Source organism: Lactuca saligna, chromosome 9 (genome assembly GCF_052625555.1).
Source record: "Lactuca saligna cultivar CGN05327 chromosome 9, ASM5262555v1, whole genome shotgun sequence".
In the NCBI taxonomy this organism is placed as follows: Eukaryota; Viridiplantae; Streptophyta; class Magnoliopsida; order Asterales; family Asteraceae; genus Lactuca; species Lactuca saligna.
Genome location: NC_136425.1, coordinates 103,513,140 through 103,529,750, shown reverse-complemented (window position 1 = coordinate 103,529,750; position 16,611 = coordinate 103,513,140). Strand labels below are relative to the sequence as shown.

General features: G+C 41.9%; 1 long non-coding RNA gene across 2 annotated transcripts; it reads right to left on the bottom strand.

Moving 5' to 3' along the window:
• Window positions 1–4,839: 4,839 nt before the first annotated feature.
• LOC145014249 (uncharacterized) lies at window positions 4,840–7,511 on the bottom strand. 2 transcript variants are annotated; one of them, XR_013665459.1, is made up of 4 exons: window positions 7,404–7,501; window positions 6,908–7,030; window positions 6,384–6,798; window positions 4,840–6,304 (listed from the first exon to the last, which is right to left on the bottom strand). It is a non-coding gene; the product is annotated as an uncharacterized LOC145014249 (long non-coding RNA). The 2 variants fall into 2 exon arrangements; XR_013665458.1 differs by having other exon boundaries at window positions 6,908–7,511.
• Window positions 7,512–16,611: the final 9,100 nt, after the last annotated feature.

Here is a 16,611-nt window from a genome sequence, read left to right as displayed (position 1 = left end):
CAAAAGTATAAACAAAAATAAAAGATGGGTCTTGTATATGCTCCATCTTCTCAAAAGCTGCACCAGTACCTGTCTATTTTTGACCTGAGAATATAAGCTATTTTGAAAACGAGTATCAACATAAAGCTGGTGAGTTCATAAGAATTTAGTGTCGTTGCTTGTATAAAAGTGTTTACAATCATGTAATATAAAAGCTGTGATTAATGTTTGAGAATAGTAAAAATCCCTAGAAAATCCTATATTATCTAGATTCGAGCATTTGTAAGTTTAATCCTTCGAGTGTGTAAAAGTATTCCCATTGAAACTTTCAGTTATAAAGATAAGGTAATAGATTTCATTCAGGTAAAGTAGATGAGGAAAGATCTTTCCGGCTGGCTATAGTAGTGTTGCAAACTTCAATTAGTAATATATATTTATTTACTTCGGGAAATTAGCTTAGACTTTAATTCTTAATGTGTTAATTTGGATATGGATGTGGTCTCTCATGTAACCAAAATGAGTGATAATAGAGAGTCCGATGACCTTCCCGGTCATACGTAGTGTAGCGATGTTTTGTCACCCCTGGGCCTAGTCGGCTCGAACTGTAGTTAACAGTCGGGATGGGATAGCGTCCGTCCTGTATAGATCTATACATGTAGTGTTGCTTTCCTTCGGGGAAGCTCTGGTTACATGGTCTTTGCGCAGTAGAGTGCCGTATAGAGGGATAATGTGTCACATTCTGGATTAGTGTATTCTCTTGTATTATAGTATGATAATCCTTTAGTATAGGATATAGAGTGTTCTTTTAACATGCATTAACTTGTAATAGTAGTATTTATAGTGAGTATCATAGTAATAGCAGTGATACCTATTATAGTTAAATAGAGTGTGGGATTGCATGCATTTGATCTAAGAAGGTATTAAATAAGGTGAAGACTTTCATATCTAACACAAATATATATGATATATAACTAAGAATTCACCGGCAGTCGGACGGATAACAGTATACCCTAAGACCACAATCAAACAAGAACAGGAAATAAGGCGAGCTATCGGTCCTAAGTCCTTCAAGTCTTACTAATATAAACATATTGGTGTAGATATAGTTTAAAAGAAAAGTAGTTTAAATACAATTTGAAAATAGTTTAATAACATTTTAACATAGAAAAATGCATTTGAAAATCATTTAAAACAATTTTGTTGACAAGTAGCTAAAAGTATAGAAATCCTTTTTGATTGCGAGTTATAAATCACATATGATTTGATACTATAAATTTCTTGTATTTAACTTGTATCCCCCCCTAAAACATTTAAAAACATTCGAAAGGTTAATTAAGGGGTATGAACTCACCTGTAGCGAGTGGATCGGGTGGAAGTGTCGGTTGAGTGCTTGGTGTCAAGTGAAGACTTAAACACACTTTATGACCCTAGTAACATATGAAGACATATGTTTGCATATAATTAGTGATTAAAACACCAATTAAACATGTATAGACATCCTAATGCAAAGAAGAACTCTTTGGTGAAGTGCTAGGAGGCTATTGGGTTGCAAGGAAGGAGTGTAAGGCCTCACTATGGAGCTTACTCCTCAAATACTCACCTTAGGTGAGTTCGCGGTTGAGGGATCACTTCCCCCCATGAGTTTACGGCCGTAAACTCATAGGAGGAGTGTATTTGAGTGCTTAAGGGTCTCTTACATAATTAGGAGGAGTTCTAGGGTTTAATCAATGGCTTGAGGGGTGGTTAGGGTTCAAAAGGGGCACTCCCTTGGTGTTTGCGGTCCTAGGACCACTCCTTGGGAGTTTACAGTTGTGAACCCCATGGTTTACGGCCGTAAAACCTTGGACACCCCTTATACTTCGTTTTTGAGGTCCTTAGCTCACTCCTACAAGTTTCTAAGTGAAGGTCCAAGGCTAAATAGGGGGTTTAGTGCTCAATTTGCATAATTTGAGGGAGTTTACGGCCTAAGAGTGTTCCTGGCCGTAAACCCTCTTTCAAGTCACCAAACATAATGTTTAATGTCTAAAACACTTCAATGTTAAGTTCTAAGTTAGCCTGTAAGCCTAAGGAAGGGATTTGGGGGCATTTTGGCACCCTTTTAGGGGTTTTCGGCCTAAGTGGGTTCTTGGGCCGTAAACTTCTTGTTCTTGGCCTTCTTGGATGATTTTCAAACTATATAGACATGTAATGAGCTTTAGAACAATCTAGGGTAAGAGAACTTACAGTTTGGGAGCGGAAACTTGCGGATTTTTGGAAGAATCGGGCCTTGAAGAGAGAGATTAGAGAGAGAGAGAGAGTGACTAGAGTGGTAAAAAGTTTAAGTTGGTGACCACTCAACCCTTATATAGGGTTTGAGTTTGTGGCCAGGTGGAAATCTACCTGATACCGACGTTAAACGAGCCTTATGGTCGTACCCGATTAAATGGTTGTAATTTGACTTGTTTGTAACTAAAACTTTTGAAAAGAATTTTGAGGGTGTTTCACGTGTTTCTAATTTGTTCCAATCCTTATGCGGTCATAATAAAAGTTCTGGTTTTAATTGTCTGATCCCAATGTTAACAGAAAAGTTTTACTAAAAACGAGTTCTATTAACGGAAACGGGTTTCAGTGACAGAATAAATTTCAGGTTGTCACATCATCCCCCCGTTAGAGGAAATTTTGTCCCGAAATTTAGAATTCAAGTAGCTAAGTTATTACAATACATCTAAGCAATGAGGTGAGGATATTTGAGTTTCATTTGATCCTCGCGCTCCCAAGTGAACTTCGGTCTTCGTTTGGCGTTCCATCGAACCTTCACAATTGGGATGCGGCTTAGTTTCGTTCGTTTGACCTCCCGATCCATAATTTTCATAGGTTCATCCACCAAGTTGAGGCTCTCATTGATCTCGATCTTGTCTAGTGGGATTAGGTGACAACTCGATATTTCAAACTAAATGTAAACGACCTAAAAAGTTGAGTATAGTAACCACGTTAGTTGTAATAAAAATTAACTTCGAAAATAAAATATCCAAAAATATCTAATTAAATTACCTATTAAGTTAGAAGTCATTAAACCGTGATCGTAGGTAAAAAGAACGCGCAAATCCGACTTCGTATAAGAAGGTTAGGAATTTTTCAAGTTCGGCTTAACGGCAAACGGCTAAAAACTCGAATCAGAGATCGAGCAACTTTTGACCGGAATGACCTAAACGAGAATCGAAGGTCTCAACAATGGTATTTCAGTGGTAAAAATTCTGGCAAAAACCGACGTCAGATAAAAAAGTTATGAATTTCTAATGAAATTTTCTTACCGCGACCTTTTAAAAATAAATAATAAAAATAATTTCGGAATTTGCCAACGGGATCTAAACGAAAGTTGTAGAGTATGGTCTCACATTCGCGTGGATATAAAGAACGTCGAAAACGGTGTTCGTATGAAGAAGATATGAATTTTTGAAGTTTGCTAAATAATTAATATATAAATTTAATTCAAAAATCGGTATTATCCGAAGGGTGAGTCACCGGGTCCATCCGAGTTACGCGCCACGTACAGGCGTACACCCCACGTACTCGAGGCCTTGGTCTTGGTTCGTCCACGTCACCCCTATGCGAGCCTATCCGTCCCGTTCCATTCGAAGCCGAGGCAGTCGAGGACTCGGTCACGCATGACGCACGAGTACGCCCCGCGTAACGAGGCCTCTCAGCCCCCTATAAATAGAGATGCGAGGGTTCCGAGAAAAACACACCATTGCTCTCATTTCTCTTACGATATTGCCGCATTTTCCGTGCCCGTGCTACCCCGAAGTCCCGATCACTTTGCCCAAGTCCCGAAGGTCGTTTGTGCTCCCGAGATTCCCGAGAATCCCGAGGAAATCCACTTCTCAAGCTGAAATTCTGTCCGGTTTTCATCCCGCAACCTCCGATCTTACAAGTGAGTTCATACCCCTATAATTCACACTTTTAAATGTTTTATGAGTAGTTTTACATGCTTTTAGGGAGGGGGGGGGGGGATACAAGTAAAACACTCGATTATTATCGTGTGTTATATAAACTTTCGCTATACACGTTTTTATCAAAGGAATTATATGTGATTTAAAACTATTATAAGGAAACTTTCATATGCAAATTATACCACATTTTATCTTTTGAAATAAGAAACGATTTATGTATTTATATAAATCAGATACTTTGCTTATACTACATTTATGTGTATCGGTTTTGGCACTACAAAAATTACACTTTCATAACAAGAGAACATTTTCACTAAGGATTTATTATACAAACGAAACACACTTTTAGGAAACTATAATAGGTATAGTTTTACGAGAATACTACGAACTTTTACATACATGGAAATACTATTTTAAGAAACTACTTTCATATACAATAATAAACGAACATTTCCACACACAAATATGTTTTATACTAAGTTTTGTGAGACATTAACTTCACGTACGTTCAAGTACACATTTCAAGTCCTGTATTATATATCAGAATCCCTTGGAGGGGGAGCATGGTGTTTGTGTATAGATCTATACGGGCTTGACAACCCGCGCCCTGACTGTTAGCTACAGTCCACCACTTGGGGTGACAAACGTCAGAACATTCCAACGCCTGAAGAACGTTGCGTATAGGCATTCCTTGTCAATAGTATGGTTATAAAACTCACATAGAGTATTAAAAACACAATGATTTACGTGGTTTTTCAGACGTTGAAAATTTTATACGTACATACATTTACTAGAAACAAACATTTGTCTTGGAAGAAGGCTCCATTTATACTAGTAGAAAATATAGGATTTTCTAGGAACAAACAAACAAGAACAAAAACATTTCATTTCAAACAAACATTTTCATTAAATACTTATGAAACTCACCAGCTTAAATACTGATCTACTCTTTCAAAACTACTTGTATGTCCCAGGGATTCAGTAATTACAGGTAACAAACAGGTTTTGGAGAAGGGACGCTGCGGCGCCAGTTTAATTTCATATTTTGGACATCATATTATAATTGATTTTGAACATGTACTCTTTTAAAATGTAAACTTTCAATTATATATATGATGGTTGTATTGCTTTCTTTACTATGTATTCATTTGTTACGTTACCACATGAAGTCATCCGCTCCCGAACGTTTCCGCCGTTTCGGTTTGGGGGTGTGACAAATTACGAGGGTCTCGTCGGATAGGCACTTTTTCAAGTTCGAGACGTGGAAGGTAGGATGTATGTTACTGAGTTCGTGGGGTAGGTTAAGTTTGTAGGCTACGGGGCCGATTCTAGCGAGAATCTCGAAATGCCCTATGTATCTTGGATTCAGCTTTCCACGCTTTCCAAAGCGGATCGTGCCTTTCTATGGAGAGACTTTCAAAAGGACTCGGTCTCCCACCTGGCCACTGAAGTGTTTTCTGCCCATCATCGATTCTTTGGATAAAAAGGGTTCCAATGTAGTACACCTTTCTAAATCTTCTGTAAAATGCTTCCTATCTGAAATTATGATCATGGGATCAACATCTTCACTCAAAATCTTCCTTTTTCATTAAAAACTCCACCCCTAATTTAGTTCCTTTCATTGCCTTGAAAATTCGTTTCCCTCCTCAACACTACTTCTACAAAAATCTAAACAAATATAACAAATGTGTAATAACAAAGGAAAACAAAAGAACTTAAACTTACTTAAAATCCTACGTTAATCGTAAATTACTAGAAGTTCAAACAAATAACTTCAAACAAACACTAAAAAAATAAAAATAAAAGTAAAAAAAGTCTTTAAACCAACTTCAAAACATAAAACAAAATGGAAAAGGATATTCATTCTTCGTCTCCACCTTCCACTCCATTTCCACCGACACCTCCTTGTATCTTTCCCCACAACTCATCCCAAGTTGGAATATATGGATACGAAGTGAGGTATCCCTCCGGCCGGTTAATTTGCAAGTGTTGGAACAAAAGATCCATCTGCATGTTTTGGTAGTTTAAACCACGCCAATTTTTATCTTGATAACGACGCTTGGCTCGGTTGTACATGTCCATATGCATCTCATCTTATTTGGAAATCAGCACGAGACCCTGGTGAATGTCATTGGGATGTGGCCTCACTCTCCTTCCTAATGCCAGTTGCAGCTCTGGATCATCCCCATTAATAAAAAAATTACCATATCCATTGTCTTGCACAATGTGTTCCAGTTTGTAGAGGAGGCGGTTAAATCCACAAACCGAAATCAAAGTGAGAAAATTGGCTTCCCTCCTTTCAAGTAACCTATAAGACCGAGCCAACCTTGTGAGTAACATACCCCCACAAATGGGTGCCCATTTCCTGTCTTTCGCCGCTCTTTCTGCTAAAAATTCTGCCACACAATGAGGGATGTTACAGAAAACCCCTAGTGAAAGAATGTTGCATAAGAATAAAACATTAAGATTTGGGACCTTGTCTGCATCTTTCCTCATATTTATAATATTAGAGACAAGGAGATGAATAAGACGGTGAACAGGTAACCGAATGTCACCCTCTTAGGCTGTTGTCGGAATGTATGTCCCATTTGCTATTGTGGCCAACCAAGTCGCATCGTCCACTCCTTCTGGAAAGGATGTGTGACAAGTATCAAGAAAAACACCAAACCCTTCAGACATAGCTTCTGATTGGTTATACAATCCCAACCTCCTAGATAACTTGGCCATACTGCACTCTCAGATTTCCACACCTAAACAAAATGTGAGATTTTATGTGTCAAAAATATCATACCTCTTCCTGAACCGTATTGTGGCTAAGAATTCCAAACATAGCTCCTTATAAACTGGCTCTCGTATCGGGAAAAGTCTTCTGCACCCCATGCATGTAATACTAACACCATCACCCACAAAAATTTTAGTCAAATATGGGTCCATTGCCTCAACCAATCCCACTTCTTGAATCCAAATCCCAATGGATTTCATTGGCCACATAAAATTACCTTGTCTTCAATTTTGTTAACTTGTTCCGCTATTCCAGTAACACCGTAGGAAAAACCACTGTGGGGAAGTTGTACCACAGGAATTTCGGGCGTTCTTGTGGATCTTGTTGAGCACGTTGACCCCTCATTTTTATACAACATTAAACAACAAAAGATTAAGCCAAAACTAAAAGAAATTAAAAGAAAATACTTCAAAATTGGTTCACTGAATGGCAAACACGCCGTGTTTGAAGAATAGTTCGGTTGTCAAGTTCCAATTCCTAACAGATTTGATCAATTTAACTTCAAATAAGTATAAGGGTTTGTTTAAAACACTAATATGTACTCTTACACTTTTGATTTCACATGAAAATCGAACCAATGCACCCCAATTTACTTAAAATTCAGAACCCTAGAAAACATGGAAAAATTCCTAAAGTGTGTTCTAACAAGCAGATTGATGCGTAAAACCCATGAATACATGCATATAAATAGACTAGGAGTTTAAAAATCATACCTTTCTTGAAGATTTGAAGCAAAAACCGATGATATTAGAGATTGAGGCTGTAGAGGGAAAACTACATCGTGTGGAGAGTTGTGGTGAAAAGTGAAAATGTTTTTCTTTTTAGGGTTAAAATTGAAACCATTTTGACTGCATTTAAAACTCTCTAATTTCGGTAACTGAAAAGGAAACACACTGTGTTTAATCGGTTAATAGGAATGACAACAGGCCGGGTTCGGGGCTGGGAAGAGAATCCTAAATTTGTTCCCGACGCCGACCCGATACCCGACGGGTTTCTTATTGGAGCGCCCCGTTGGGTATGAAACTTTCCCCGAACCTGACCCTAAACCCAAAACCCATTATAGCCCCGAAAACCCAACCCAAAACCAGAAATCTATGCCTTTTTTTTTTTTTTTTTTTTTTTTTTTTTTTTTTTTTTTTTGCAAAAAACTCCAACTGAACAATTAGAAATTAAAACATTACATAAACTTACAATACCAAATAAGTTTTTAACATCATTAAACCAAATAGAAATTAATAATAGTCTAATATTATAACACAAACAACCAACCAATGCACCAAAGGTAGAAAATATGAAAAACTAAATTGATCATGACAGTATACTACGTATAAACATTAAAACCGACTCAAAATCATCCAAAATATCATCCCTCGAATTTCATTCAGCAAGTAACTATGAGCACACATTAAAGCCTCCAATGTCTTTGCATGAATTCGACTACTATGAGGATTGTTTTCACTTATATACCCTGAAAATAAACAATCCATATTTATGCAATCAGATACAGAGTAAGTTAATAACACATATAAATGGTTTTAGATTTTAAATCAAAAGCATATACATGGAATGCAATAAGTTTGAATTAGAATATCATATACATAGTTTTAAATCAGAAACATATAACAAACTAATTAGATTTGAGGCTCAAATCAGAGGGAAAGGTGGAATGCAACATGTGTGAATCAACAGTAAGTTTGAACCAACATTAAAATAGATACATAGGTGCAATAAACTAACCAGTAGAATATCAGATATAGGCTTGAATTAGAATTAGTAATGATATGTCCATTTGAATCAAGAATCAGTAACCATATGTGTATTTGAACAAGAATATCAGATACAACAAACTAAACAATAGAAGAGGTTCAAATCAGGATTCTCAACAACAAGGGTAGATGCGAACAAAAGTTTAGGCTCAAATCAACGAGATTGTGAACATGTGTGCTTCGAAAAAAATTTGAAAAAAAAAAGCTTAATTTCACCTAAATCTAGGGTGAGTCATCATTGCCTTGGTATGTCAGAGTGGAGAAATTGGAGTCTCAAGTCTGACGTCGATGAGATCGCTGAGAACGGTGAAATTCAAAGGGCCAAACACTGGTTATTGGATGCTTCATGCTATAGCTGGTGGTATGCGACAATGATGAAGACGAAGTTTGCAAGAAATAGGTGGATTTCTAACAAAGTTTCCAAAGAAAACGAGTTAATGTTACCTGATATCGGAGTTCGTCATCGACTCGTCGACTTGCTTTCGGAGTCCGTCACTGCCTTGTTGTGTTGGAATAGAGGATGGATGTCTTGTGTTGTGTCGATGCTTTGCTACCACTGTTTGGTACTTGCTACTTCTATGAACCAAGAGTGATTTTGATTTCTGGGTGTGTCGGATGTAGGGATGAGCATATGGACCGGGGAACCGGCCGGAACCGGTACCGGAACCGGAACCGGCACCGAAACCGGAACCCGATGGAACCGGTCGGGCCGAGACCGGGACATTATTTTTGTGGATTTTTGGAATCGGGAACCGGTAGGAACCGGAACCGATATAACCGGAACCGGCAAAAACCGGTAGAACCGGCAAAAACCAGAACCGTATGATGCTATTTTTCAAGGATCGGTTCCAACATTTGAAGACACGACAAGAACCGGTAGGAACCGGTAGAACCGCCGGGCCGGTTCGGTTCTTAATTTTGGCCGAAGCCGGTTCCCGGTTCCGGTCCGGTTCGGGCCGGTTCCGACCGGTTCGGTTCTTTTGCTCATCCCTAGTCGGATGGAATGGAAGAACGAAGAGAAATGGATGGAGGATACATGAGTGGAAACATGATTTTAGGGTCAAGTCTTCAGGGGCAGCAATGTAATTTCATATATATATATATATATATATATATATATATATATATATATATATATATATATATATATATATAAGGTTGGGGCAGGTCGGGGTGCACATATCTCACTCCTTACCCCGAACCCAAATAAAATACGTGATAACGACCCAAAACCCGATAGAGCGACCTGACTCGACCCACAATCTTCAGGATCCAGGTTTCCTTATCAGGTTTGGGTTTTTTTTTCCATCCCTATTGGTTAACCTCGATAAATTATATTTCTTGGTCCAAACACGACATGAGCACAACTCATCCACGCCATGTTTGTGGTTCAGAGCACAAAAATTATTTTGTTTTTTCATAAAAGAATTTACCACACCCCACACTTAAATTTTGCTTTCCCTCAAGCAATATTCATTAGTAGGAGAAAAAGAGCAAGAATCCTTAACAAAATAAAAGAAAGAAAGAAAAACAAAAGAGTAAAATAAAAGATAAAGAAAAAAAAAATGCAAACTCAAATTACAGGTTGCCTCCCGCATGCGCTTCTTTTTGAGGAGTCTTGAGCTAGACTCTTTTCTTCCCTATGTTGTGGCGGCTTCCTCCAAATCCATGCTTTCTACCATTCTCTCCTCGCTTGGAATTCCTTCTTCATAGTGTTTCACTTGATGCTCATTGACCTTGAAGATTGAACCATATTCATTGAATAAGTTGATAGTTTCATATGGAAATACTTGTACTTTGAATGACCCAGACCAACGTGTTTGCAACTTTCCAAGAAAAAGTTTCATCCTTGAATTATAAAGGAGGACTTTTTGACTCGCTTCAAACTCATTGTTTCCTTTCAACCTTTAATCATGCCATTATTTTGTCTTGTCTTTATAGATTAACGAGTTTGTGTATGAATCATTTCTCAATTCCTCCAAGGCATTCATTTGCACAATTCGATTAGTGGGCAATTCTCTTAGTTCAAAATTGCATGTCTTCAAAGCCCAATACTCGTTGTGGTCGAGTTCCCCCGGTAAGTGACAATTCTTTCCAAAAACTAACCTATAAGGTGTAGTCCTAATTGGTGTCTTGAATATGGTGTGAAATTCCCAAAGTGCGTCATGAAGTTTTTCTGACTACTCTTTTTTATTGCTCATGACTGATCTCTCCAAAATTCTCTTTAATGCCCGATTTGTGATCTCGTTTTGCCTATTTGTTTGAGAATGGTATGATGTTGCAAACCTATGGTTTACTCCATATTTTTGTAACACCCTAGAAAGTTTTTCATTGGCAAAATGGGTTCCCGATCACTTATAAGTGCTTTTGGCATTCTAAAGTGAGAAAATAATCTTTTTTAGAAATTTCACAACCACTCGAGTATCATTGGTGGGTAGTGCTTGTGCCTCCCCCATTTTAAACATAGTCGACTGCCACAAGAATGTATTTATTCCCTAAAGATGTAACACCGAAAATTTTCAACAAATTTTTCAATTTTTTTACAAACATAATTCCATCGATATTCATAAAAACAACCATTTTAATTATCCAACAAAACAGTACAAAATCCCAAGATCATAATATCAAGCTCCGAACGTGTGTGTATACGGATCAAGCCGGTGCCTTCCCGCGGTCGTCACTAGTACCTGAAACAAATAACATCAACACTGTAAGCACAAGGCTTAGTGAGTTCCCCAAAATACCACATATAACACATATTAGCCACTCTAGGCTATAACTCTGTGGGTCCGTGCACCCAAACTCTGTGAACCCTTGGGTTCTAGCTCTGATAAACATGCACCACATAAATCACATAGAAATCATGCAGTACAACACACAACATACATAGCATACAAATACTCTATCACATAACTCTAGTTACCTACTCAAGGTAATGTATAGTGAGAAGACTCACCTCGCGTGTCTCGGTAAATCGTAAACCTGAAATCGCTAATCACTCGGTCTGCCGAGCTGTAGTCCCCCTATAGCATAATACATCTCTAATTAACACTTTCCCAACTAGGGTTGACCATACTATAACAAGTCAATCTAGGTCAACGCCGGTCAATGGTCAACGGTCAACTTTGACCGGACTCGGCGAGTGCGCTATAGCGACTCGGCGAGTCTGAGCGTATACTCCAATTTCCCTGGAATCCTCCCCTGACACGTCGAGCATTCACTCAACTCGACGAGTTCCACCTGGCACGAGTTGTGGGGCCACCACGACTCAACTCGCCGAGTCTCAAGAACAACTCGGCGAGTCCAGTTTGACTCAGTCCACCTGTCCATTCTGGCTCCCCCTTGACTCACTGAGTCCACCCTCCCCAACTCGGCGAGGCCACTCACTGTGTGGTTGGGCAACATTCATGCTACTCGCCGAGTCTGTTCTTCGGACTCGGCGAGTCCGTGCCATGCACTGACTCAATCTTGCTCTAAAGGTCAGATCCAGTCCATTAATCCATAGATCCAGTCCCTCCAAGCTCATTTAGCACGTAAAGTTACAATCTTGATGCACATACAACATCTATATGACCATATATGATGTTTTTGACTCATTTACTACAACACAAGGTCATGGACTCCATTGTCATACATAAAGCTTGATGAGTGAGGCTCTCTGGACCTCTATGGGTCCAGATCCATAACCTCAACTCAAGGAGGGAACCAATGGGCACCAAATCATCCCATAAATGACCATCATAAGCCCTAAATTGCATAATGCTTCACCAAACAGAAAATAGTCCGAGATCATACCTCTAGAGTGATGATCTAAGCTCCAAATCCACGAAATAGCAACCTCCTTTGCTTCCTCTTGCCTAGAGTCTCCTTCTTCTTGCTAAATAACACACACAAGGTCAAGAAATGCTCCTTTCTCTTCACAAATCGCTCAAGAACACAAGGGTCTCTCACTGAGGGTTGGGTGAGCACAAATGACGGCCATAAGGCCCTTTAAATAGGCCTCAAACCCGGAAATTTAGGGTTTCATTACACAGCGCAGACTCGCCGAGTCCATATCCTGGACTCGCCGAGTCCAGGCGCGCTCCATTGTCCAAATCCGCGTCCCTACTCGGCGAGTCTGAGCTCCAACTCGCCGAGTCCCCCTCACAATACCACAAAATTAAATTTACAAGATACCTGGTAAAAATCCGGATGTTACAACTCTCCCCCACTAGAACTAGACTTCGCCCTCGAAGTCTCGCTCTAAAACAGCTCCGGATGCTGCTCCCGCATCATACCCTCCGGCTCCCAGGTCATTTCTGATCCCCTCCGATGTTGCCACTGAACCAATACCAGAGGTACCTCCTTGTTACTCAAAATCTTGATCTTCCGATCCCTAATAGCCACTGGTCTCTCAGCATAATTCAGGCTTGCATCCACCTGAATATCCTTTAATGGAACCACTGCCGACTCATCGGCTATACATTTCCTCAACTGCGATACATGAAAAGTGTTGTGAATCTGCCCCAACTCTATTGGTAACTCCAGCCGATAGGCTACCCGGCCTACCCTTGCAATCACACGAAACGGACCTATAAACCGGGGCCCCAATTTGCCCCTCTTCCTGAACCAGATCACTCCTTTCCAAGGAGAAACCTTCAGGAGAACGAAGTCGCCGACCTGAAATTCCAGCTCGGACCGGCGCCTATCCGCATAACTCTTTTGTTGGCTTTGAGCGGTCAATAACCTCTGTCTGACCAGCTGTATCTGCTCTGTCGTCTGATTCACGATCTCTGTACTACCCATTACCCTTTGCCCAACCTCTCCCCAACATATGGGAGTCCGACACCTCCTACCATACAACAGCTCAAAGGGCGGCATACCGATGCTCGAATGATGGCTGTTATTGTAGGAAAACCCTGCCAAGGGCAAATACGTGTCCCAACTACCCCCAAAGTCCAATACACATGCTCGAAGCATGTCCTCAAGTGTCTGAATCGTCCGCTCACTCTGGCCGTCGGTCTGGGGGTGGTATGCGGTACTAAAATGCAGCTTAGTACCCAACTCCTCATGAAATTTCTTCCAGAAACGGGAAGTGAAACGCACATCGCGATCTGAAACAATCGAGATCGGCACCCCATGCCAAGATACAACCTCTCTCACATAAATCTCCGCCAACTTCTCCGCCAAAGAACTCTCACTGATGGCAAGAAAGTGAGCGCTTTTTGTCAACCTATCCACAATCACCCAAATTGCATCGACTCCTCTGGCAGTCCTCGACAATTTGGTGATGAAATCCATAGTGATCTGTTCCCACTTCCACTCGGGAACCTCCAATGGCTGCAACTTGCCATGCGGTCTCTGGTGTTCGGCCTTTACCCTTCGACAGGTCAAACACCTCTCGACAAACCATGCAACATCCCTCTTCATACAAGGCCACCAATACTCCTTCCTTAAGTCCAAATACATCTTTGTAGCCCCGGGATGGATCGAAAATTTCGATCTATGAGCCTCCTCCATCAATGTAGTACGCGTACCGCCCACAAACGGTACCCAGATCCGGCCCTGATAAGTCATAAGACCCCGACTATCCGATATAAACTCAGAAACCAACCCAACGACCCGCTCTCGCTTCTGCATCTCCGGACGCACAGCCTCGGCCTGAGCCCCACGAATGGCGTTCAGAATTGGAGCTATCACGGTCAATCTCAAACATACAGCTTTCAGTGGAGTACTTTCCGCCCTACGACTCAATGCGTCGGCTACCACATTAGCCTTGCCCGGGTGGTACAAGATCTCGCAATCATAATCCTTGACCACATCTAACCATCTTCTCTGCCGCATATTTAGGTTAGGCTGATCCATCAAGTACTTCAGGCTCTTATGGTCCGTGTAAATCGTACAACGAACCCCATACAAGTAGTGCCGCCAAATCTTGAGGGCGAACACCACTGCCCCCAACTCCAAATCATGTGTGGGGTACCTCGTCTCGTGAGGCTTCAACTGCCTCGATGCATATGCTATCACATGTCCCTTCTGCATCAGTACCGCTCCCAGTCCTAAAATCGATGCATCACAGAATACCACAAAACCTTCCATCCCTTCTGGAAGAGCTAATACCGGAGCTTCACACAGCCTCTGGCGAAGCGTCTCAAAGGAGGTCTGCTGCTCGGGACCCCATAAAAATGTAACACCCTTCCGGGTCAATCTGGTGAGTGGAACCGCAATCTTGGAGAAATCCTTAATAAACCTCCGATAATACCCTGCCAACCCAAGGAAACTCCGGATCTCAGAAGGTGACCTTGGCACCTCCCACCTCATCACTGCGTCAACCTTGGCCGGATCGACCAATATCCCCTTCTGGTTAACGAGATGTCCCAGAAACTGGACCTCCCGCAACCAGAAATCGCACTTGGAAAACTTTGCATAAAGTTTCTCCGATCTCAAAACTCCAAGAACCTCCCTCAAATGCTCCTCGTCCTGCTCTCTAGATCTCGAATATACCAGAATATCATCAATGAACACAATCACCGACCGATCCAACATCGACCGACATACCCTGTTCATGAGGTCCATGAACACAGCCGGGGCATTGGTGAGCCCAAAAGGCATCACCACAAACTCATAATGCCCATAACGCGTCCTGAATACTGTCTTCTGGACGTCCTCGTCTCGCACTCTCACCTGATGATAGCCCGACCTCAAATCAATCTTGGAGAACCAAGATGCTCCCTGTAACTGATCGAATAAATCGTCGATCCTCGGCAACGGGTAACGGTTCTTGACCGTCAGCTTATTCAATTCCCGGTAATCAATACACATGCGATGCGAGCCATCTTTCTTCTTCACAAACAGGATGGGTGCTCCCCACGACGAGCTACTCGGCCGAATAAACCCCTTCCCCAGCAACTCCTGAAGTTGCGAGGATAACTCTTGCATCTCTGGAGGCGCAAGGCGATACGGCACCTTAGCGATAGGCGCGGCTCCCGGAACCAAATCGATACCAAACTCCACTTGCCTCACGGGAGGCACACCTAGTAACTCTTCGGGAAAGACATCTGGAAACTCACGCACCACCGGAACTTCATCCACCGAACTCGGTCTCTCGGAGATCACTCGCGTATCCATCACATACGCCACAAAACCCTTACAGCCCTGCTGTAAACACTGCCTCGCCCTAGCAGCCGAACAAAAGGCTGATCCAGAACGTGTACCCTCGCCGTAAACCGAAAGAACTCCCCCACTAGGATCTCGTATAGTCACCAGCTGACGCTCGCAATCGATAACCGCACCGAATCGGCTTAACCAGTCCATGCCCACTATAACACAGACATCACCCATCGCAATAGGAATCAGGTCGATCGGGAACTCAACCCCAAAAATCTCCAATACACATCACCGGAGGACCTCTGTGGCACAAATCACTCTGTCGGTGGCTATGGAAACCCGCAGGGGCCGACTCAGTGCCCCACGACTAACACTGATATGCTGACTAAATGTCAAAGATACAAAAGATCAACTTGCACCCGAGTCAAATAACACTAAAGCAGGTACAGAATTCACAAGGAAGGTACTTATGCATAGCATAATATAAGCATAATATCTCAACACCATAAATAAATAATAAAAAGGAAGCGTACCAGCCACAACGTCGGGTGCAGCGCGGACCTCTTCCGCAGTCAGCTGAAAGGCTCTCCCTCGAGCCCTCGGTGTCTCGGCCTTCACGGGCCGACTCTCTGTAGCAGTAGCTCTGATAGCGGCGGGAGCAGACCCCTGAGATGCTCCGTGCAGCAGCGGACACTCTGCCTTCCGGTGTCCGGTCTGGTTGCAGTGGAAGCACACTGCAAATCCCTTAGGGCAGTCCTTGGCCATATGCCCCTCCTTGCCACATTTGTAGCAAGACCCTGCTCGACAGACTCCATCGTGACCCTTGCCGCACTTTCCACAAGTGCGGCCCTTCTGGCTCCCGGGTCTGGGATCAGCGGGCTTGGCCCGCTTGGCTGCCGGATGGGACTGTGCTGGCCGCCGATCCCTCCCCAGAGACTCCGCCTCCTCCCTGGCCTGAGTCTCAAGCTCAATCTCCCTCTTCCGAGCATTTGCCTGAAGCTCGGCAAATGTCCGATACGAGGAGTTCGCAGCGAACTCCCGAATATCCCGTCTCAGAATGCTCAGGTAA